We start from the raw sequence: 6,881 nt of genomic DNA on the forward strand, positions 1-6,881 counted from the left end.
TGTCACATGCAAAGCATTCATTGATAAACATGCAGATGTTTTCAAAATAGGCAGCATCTGGGGGGGAACTCCAATGGAAAAAAATTCCAGTATAAACACCATGAAGTTCTGAGCAGTTCACTGGATGATAGAGCTGTTATTAATGTAGGCATAGGATGATGTGAAGAGGGGACAATTTGCATAAGGACTGAGACCTTGTAGAGACAATAGTCACTGGAGACAACAACTTAACTTAAATAGACACCCTGTCAAAATAAAAGCAAGTCTCATGCAATATTTCTAGCTAAGCTTGTTACCTATTCCTTACTATGAACTGATGCCCGAAGCTAAAGTTCCCTTACTTCAGTGGTTCTCAAATAGTGGGGTGGGCCCCCCAGGGGGGGCGCGAGGCTCCGTAAAGGGGGGCTCGTTTGACCTCGGCAAATACTGTCATATTGGACGCACGTGACACACACAAAGGACCCGATTGGATAGACAGTCACGCGGGGGGGGGGGCGCAAAATGTTTTCTTCTTCCTAGGGGGGGCATGACAGAAAATAATTGAGAACCACTGCCTTACTTGCTTTCATGGAATTCTTTTTTAATTTTTTCTATATTTTTCTTTTCAATAATAATAACTTAACCATGAGCCAGCAGTGTGCAGCAGCAGCAGCCAAAAAAGCTAATAAACAGAGGCATAGAATCAAGAACACACGAAGTATTAGTACCGCTTTATAAAACCCTAGTAAGACCACAACTGGAATACTGCAGCCAATTTTGGTCACCATATCACAAAAAAGATGTTGAGAGTTTGGAAAAAAAATTCAGAGAAGAGCAACTAAGATGAGGTGGCGCAGCAGTTAGAGTGCAGTACTGCAGGCCACTTTAGCTGACTGTGTTCAGCAGGTCAGCGGTTCAAATCTCACCGGCTCAAGGTTGACTCAGCCTTCCATCCTTCCGAGGTAGGTAAAATGAGGACCCAGATTGTTGGGGGCAATGTAAATATATATATATACATTGCTTACTGGTGTACACCGCTTAGAGAGTGCTTGCACTTAAAGCAGTATATAAGTCTCATAAATAAATAAATAAATGAATGAATGAATGAATGAATGAATGAATCAATCAATCAATCAATCAAAGGCCTGGAGACTAAAACATAGGCTGCGGGACTTGGGTTTGGCTAGTCTAAAGAAAAGAAGAAATAGGGGAGACATGAGAGCAGTATTCCAGTATCTGAGGGGCTGCCACAAAGAAGAAGGGGTCACATTATTCTCCAAAGCACCAGAGGGAAGGAGGAGAAACAATGGTTGGAAATTGATCAAAGAGAGAAATCACACTTGGAATTGTGCTAGCAATCAGACAGGATTTTTTGCTACTTTTTTTTTTTTGCTACTCAAGTTGCAAAAAATAATAAAATTGGGTTTATCCAGCTATGAGCATTGCATAGGTAATAATTATTTTATTTGCAAAAATATATGCAGGGCATCATTTAAGCAATCATTCTTGTAGCTGGTAGTAGGAACCTGAAGAACAACTGATTTTACATATTCAGTATTTATCCTTCTATGTCTTCATCAGGAATGCTAACAAATTGCTAGTTTTCCTGCTTCTCTGCCCCTTTCTCAACCTGTCCAAGTCTTCAGTAGTGTATGGTCTCCTGCTTGGGTGAGGGGTTGGACTAGATGACCTACAAGGTCTCTTCCTACTCTGTTATTCTAATTCAATACTTGAGGAAAATCCATGCCATCATTCTCTGTCACAAATGTCTTGTATAAACTTTAGCTCTTGCATTTTAAACATTCTTGGGTATGATTTACTAACAATCCATCTGCATGTCCATGAAATAGTGGCCTAACAATCTCCTTTTGCCTTTGTAACAATTGTTTGAAGCTGATGTCAATAAAAACAAAGAATTTGCTTTGTGCACCCAGAAATGAGGCTCAGCAAGGATTCAAGTCAGGCTTTGCCAGGATTGTTGATCAAAAGAAACAGAACTCACTCAGGCTGCTGCCGCCTTCCAATCTCTCAGTTTACAAGGTGGCATTTGAAAGCTTAAAAGTGACACGCCTTACACTCTTAATTACTGATCGTACAAAGAGATTTCTTAAATAAGGCAGATAATTGTGTCAGCTTAGATCAACTGCTTGCTAAGAACGGTGCTTCTATGCAAGTCCAAACCAGCAGAACAAGAATGAACAGTCAGGAATGAGCAAGTATTTATTATGGGTTCTACACGAGATGAGGTAGACCAATTTTTCTCCTCTTTCTACTTTGCCAGTCAAAGTGGGCATCTCTGTGCAGTAAGATCAAGGACCATATTGTTCTCATCAAAGCACTTTGGAGAATTACAAATGGGGTGGATATAATGATGAACACAGTCTTGATGTGTGGTGCCAGAACACACACACACACACACACACACACACACACACACGTATTTTAGAGACATGGTGGCGCAGTGGTTGGAATGTAATACTGCAGGCTACTTCTGCTGACTGCCGGTTGCCAGCAGTTCAACTCTCACCAGCTCAAAGTTAACTCAGCCTTCCATCCTTCTGAGGTCATAAAATGAGGACCCAGATTGTTGGGGGCAAGATGCTGACTCTGTAAACTCCTTAGAGAGGGCTGCAAAGCAACATTGACTTCTTCTTGATCCACTAACCATTCCTAGCATTATCGACTTCTCCAATGAATCTGCACACATGATATGATCAAAGTAAATCAGATGTAGACTTGCAATTTTGGCTTCAAGTGATGTTCCTGGTTTTATACGATTCAGTACTTTTATCTTGGTTGTTCTGTCTATTGTATACTCAATAATTTACATCAGCACCACAGTTCAAAGGTGCCAATTCTTCGATTATTTCCATGAAAGCAAAATATGTAACCACTGTATTTTAAAACAAATAGTGACTTTGAATTCCTGAACACCGTGATTACAATTTGAATGTTCTATTATGGTACGTTCAATAATTTGATTTGAACAATTTGTACAAATGACTTTAAGTTTGCTATCAGTGTTATATTGAGAAATAAATGATATACAGTACTAACTTTAAACTTTTTGAAGAGGAACTCTTTTATCATTTATAAAAAGCTGCTGTATGTCAGAGAATGGCTCAGTGGCAAGCAATCTAAAAATGATTTACATTTGTATTCCAAAACCCTTGCCCAGATAACATCACTATCAAATAAATTCAAAGTACAACATTTTGACTTTTCCAGAACTCTTCTTCAAGAGGTGTAATAAATACAGAAAAGGAAAAAGTAGAGGGAGACTCGGATAAAATTCCTTTACTTGGTTTTTAACCCCCCCCCCCACAACCCTAGTATGTAAAAGAGTTAAGGCTGTATGATTAAATGGCAAATAAAAGGGGAAATGAATTGTGTAATATCACCTCTTGCTCCTGTAATGTTGAGGCATATATTAGGAAAATAAGCACCTCCACCCATGTAATGAGATAGACCAGTGGTGGCGAACCTATGGCATGGGTGCCAGAGACGGCACTCGGAGCCCTCTCTGTGGGCACATGTGCCGTTGCTCCAGCCTCGCCTCCTCTCCAGCAGCCCCCCTGAAGAAGAGTCGCCCTGAGCGTGGTCCACGTGGAGCAGCGCAGCCAAGGACATGGCTGCCAGGCAGTGTAGACAAGATTCTACCCGCACACCCCATTGTGCACAGCTGATGCTGCAGGGCGCGGGCAGGTGTGACCGCCATAGCGCTGCTGGGCTGCCTGGGTGATCTGCGGGCCCTGGAGGTGGTGAGTGGCCCTGTGGGCAGGCAGCGCAGGAGATTGGGGGGCGGAGCGAGGGCAGGGCAGGGGGTGGAGCAGGGGAGGGGCCAGTTTTTGGGCAGTCGGTCTCTAAAAGGTTCGCCATCACTGAGATAGACTAATCTCACAACAGATAAATCGAAGTTTATTAAAAGGGGAAAACAGGAGAGTAAAAAAATTTTCTTGGGTTTTAATAGGCATATGTTAAACACTCCATAGCAAGAGAAATAAAACATAGAGCTGTTCAAAATAAAATCAGTATTTGAACATTACACACAGAGAGATACATTTTTCTTCCATTTAGTTGTGTCTGATTCTTGAAGACTGCCTGGAGATTGTCTCTTTCTTAGGGCTGAGAGAAAGTGATTGGTCCAAATTACCCAGCTAGTAGCATTGGGCCTAAGATGGAGCTAGAACTCATGGTCTTCTGGTTTCTAGTCTGATGCCTTAATCCAGGGGTCTTTAAACTCGGCCCTTTTATGACTCATGGGCTTCAACTCCCAGAATTCCTCAGCCAGCGTTGAAGTCCATGAGTCATAAAAGGGCTGAGTTTGAAGACCCCTGCCTTAATCAAACTGGCTCATATTCTCTCTGTCTCTCTGTGTCTCTCTCCCTCCCTCCCTCCCTCTTTCCATCTCCCTCCCTCTCCCTCTCTCCCCCTCTCCCTCCCTCTGTCATTGTGAGCATAGCATGATGCTATTCCCATAGACAATTATATATTAATTCTCTATTACTGTCATTTAATGGTGAATCAGAGTTCTCCACCCCACAACACTGCACGTGTCATTCTTGGTTCTTTGGGCCTGGCTTTAATTGACCAACAGAGTGACACACACACACACACACACACACACACACACACACACACACACACACAAAACCACCTAATCAGAGCCCAGCCTCTGGGTCTCATTGGGTCAAGGACTATCAACATTTTCTATATCCTATTCCAAATCTAGGCTTTTTTTCAGTTCCTGTATTTGTGCGAATTGGATGGATGGATGAAGGGCAGGTTACTCTAAGAAAAAGCTCTATTGGTTTTTTTTTTGTTGTTGTTGTTTATTTTGCTTTGTGTTGCCAGTCATGGCATCAGAACAACAACTGACTTCAATTCTTCCTAGTCTTTGATTCCCTGGCTTACGTATTTGTGTACGTTTGTCTCCTTTTTTACTTGATGAATATCCCTGTCTGTACAATAACCTGTACATTATAACAATTGGTATTTTCCAAACTTCCCAGTCCAGATGAGGGAAAGAAAAAAAACACACCTCACTCTAGTCCAGGGGTAGGTAACCTTGGCTCTTTTATGACTGGTGGAGCTCTAGTCCAATAAGCCTGGGGAGGGGGGAAAGCTTTGAAGCAACAGAACACTGAGGGCTTATTCTTACTCAGGGAACCCATTACCGTAAATGATGAATCTTTCTCATTAAGTAATCTATTTCAGCCACTAATGATGTGAGATCCTGGGAAGGAAGATTATAGAAACTGCTTTCATCCCCTGAACACAAACTCCATCTAAATTAAGAGCCCAGAGATAATTAATCTAAGGTAATGCTCCCAAACTCATGACAGAACTCATGACAACAACGCACCTCTTCATTGCAGATACGGTGGCTGTGATATTTCAATATTTTCAGGCAATTAATGAGAAAATAGTTAAGTCACAACCGAAGAGAATGGAAGACCACTGAAGTTAAAAATGCTGTAAAGAAATTCTGGGTGTAATTCTGATCAATAGTTTTAAGTCAGAGGTTTTGGGTTTTTTTTTCTCTTTTAATGTTTTAGTTTGTCACATGTTTGCTGTCTGGTGTTTTATGCAGAATTTTGGTCTATCACCATAATTAAAATTTCTTACATTTTCTTAAAACTTAAAATGATTTTTTTTTTAACTTTTAGCTTTACCTTGGATGTCTTTTTCTTTTCTTTTTCTCACTATATTAGTTCGTTTTTATAGTTTTTTTTAAATCTTTAATAAAAATTTAGCACACAAAAAAAGAAAAGAAAGCAGATGGATTTCCTCGCAAAATTCCATCAGTTATAACTTACTGCTTACTGCTGAAATTATCTGGAAACCAAAGCACAGCAATCGTTCTCCCTTTCCTTTCAAGTGACTTTCCTGTAATTTCTTGCTGCTTGCTGATATGTTTTTTTGGAGAGGGTGAGGGGAAATTGATTTGTCAATTCCTGGCAGGTATCTTACATGCACCAACAAAGCCAGAGGTATTTGTGGCCACACATAATAATAATAATAATAATAATAATAATAACAACAACAACAACAACAACAACAAAAGGCGGCCTTATTAGGAACTGCTTCCATCCTGCGACGATATCTGTAATACTATCAAACATCCACATCTGCCTATCCCAGGTCCTGGGTAAGGACTCCAGTCTGAACATCTGGCTGTCTGTGCAATGATCGATAATAATAATAATAATAATAATGTTGGAAGGGACCTTAGAGGTTATCAAGTCCAACCCCCTGCTCAGTAAGGTAACCTTATACCATTTCGAACAAATGGCTGTCCAGTTTCTTCTTAAAAACTTCCAGTGGAGGCAGGTTGTTCCACTGGTTAATTGTTCTAACTGTCAGGAAGTTTCTCCTTAGTTCTAGGTTGCTTCCCTCTTTGGTTAGTTTCCATCCGTTGTTTCTTTTCTTGACTTCAGGTGCCTTGGAGAATAGCTTGACTCCCTCTTCTTTGGGGCAGCCCCTGAGATATTGGAACACTGCTATCATGTCCCCCCTCGTCCTTCTCTTCATTAAACTAGACATACCCAATTCCAGCAACCGTTCCTTATATGCTTTAGCCTCCAGTCCCCTCATCATCTTTGTTGCTCTTCTCTGTACTCTTTCTAGAGTCTCAACATCTTTTTTACATCGTGGTGACCAAAACTGGATGCAGTATTCCAAGTGTGGCCTTACCAAGGCCTTATAAAGTGGTATTAACACTTCACATGATCTTGATTCTATCCCTCTGTCAATGCAGCCTAGCACTGAGTTGGCTTTTTTGGCAGCTGCAGCACAGTGCTGACGCATATTTAAGTAATTGTCCACTAGGACTCCGAGATCCCTCTCACAGTTGCTACTATTGAGCAAGGTACCCACTATACTATATCTGTACATTTGGT

Source organism: Crotalus tigris, unplaced genomic scaffold (genome assembly GCF_016545835.1).
Source record: "Crotalus tigris isolate CLP2741 ecotype Arizona unplaced genomic scaffold, ASM1654583v1 scf7180000018224.911827, whole genome shotgun sequence".
Classification (NCBI taxonomy): Eukaryota; Metazoa; Chordata; class Lepidosauria; order Squamata; family Viperidae; genus Crotalus; species Crotalus tigris.